Consider the following 1452-nt stretch of genomic DNA (forward strand, 5'->3'; position numbering starts at 1 on the left):
ACACAGGCTTGGACAACAGTTCGACAGTTGGCGTCACTGACCTGGATAAAGAGGCCAGCTCAAAATGGTCAAAGAAGATGGGTTTTCAGGAAGAGCAGAGACCTTGCCATTCAGGACCCGCCTGTAGTTTGCTACCGTTTGTCTGTCCCGAATGGCAATTCCTCCGTCATTCCCAAATGAACTCATCTTTTTTTACGTCCAGTTTGGGGCGCCTCCTCTCGGATTCCGAGCGCCCTCTCTTTGGGTGCGCGCTCCCTCTTCATTCAGAGCCTGTTTAAATGCCGCCTCCTTCCTGCGTCGGCGTCCATCCTACCCTTTTGCTTTCCTGTTCGACGTGCACTCGGACTTTGGTATACTTACTTTGGAATTTTTGAGAGCAAAAATTAAAAATAGTGTCAGTGGTCATGGGGCCAGCAAATAAATCTTACCCGAGTGCTCCCCACCTCCTGGAGACTTTGGTCTCCGAGGCAGAAGACTCTGAGAGAGGATAAACCGGCCACCAAATGGCCAGGTTGACATCAGGTTGCCTGCCAACAGCCGGGACTATTTCTGTGCAACAGGAGACACCTGGTCATGGGTCAGACAGCTGGGCCAAGGCCGTCCTCTGGGAGAAGGACGTATCCCGTGGAAGGCACACTGGCCCAGTAAGACAAAACGCAGCTCCCAGCCCTGACAGTGCCCCCTTCAGACTTCTTAGGAACATTTCTTTTGCTCTCAGGAATACTTCTGGAAAACAGGATCCAGTCATCTACATGCCCTAAGGGTGGCCCTCCTTCCCGGACCCCAGCTGGCTTGATGTTAAAAAAATCACAGTTTTGCTTCGTGTGCATTTCTGACTAAATGGCGCAACCTGACGAAAGGTCACTTGGAACTGCAGTGGGCACTGCGCGGAGCCTCTCCGTCTCCCCAAACTCTTCTCCGGACTAACGGAGACGATCTTGGGACCTAGAGGTTTCGAAACATACTCAGGATCCCCAAATCGCCTCTTTACAAAACACTATTCCTAAGTTAACTGAAGCAAATGAATAACTAGAAGGAGACTTAAAAGCATCTGAGGGTTCTTCCCTGGCAGCACCGACTATGGTTCTCCCTGACCCTCCCTCCTGTGCCCTGTCCTAACCCCTCCCTTTGTGGGAACGTCCCTTCTCCAGTGCCCAGACCGCACCCGCTCAGCCTCCCATAGCTGTGCCTGCCGCTGGGGCTGCGGAGCGCACGCAGGGTTCGCGGTCGGCGGGACCTGAAGCCTGCGGTCCTCGCCCGGGAACCCAGAGCGGCGTTCGGCAACAGTAGGTAGTAAGCCTCTGGCCAGGAGCATGTCATAACAATGAAAGAAGAGAAGGTTTGGCTCATTTAGAAAATGTTTTCTGTTTTCTTTGTCAGAGAAAACGATTACAGCAAAAGTCCCTAAAATCCTTCAGTGGAGAACACAGCACACACAGCGCCCTAGCGGGG

This window comes from Molossus molossus, unplaced genomic scaffold, assembly GCF_014108415.1.
Source record: "Molossus molossus isolate mMolMol1 unplaced genomic scaffold, mMolMol1.p scaffold_m16_p_20, whole genome shotgun sequence".
NCBI lineage: Eukaryota > Metazoa > Chordata > Mammalia > Chiroptera > Molossidae > Molossus > Molossus molossus.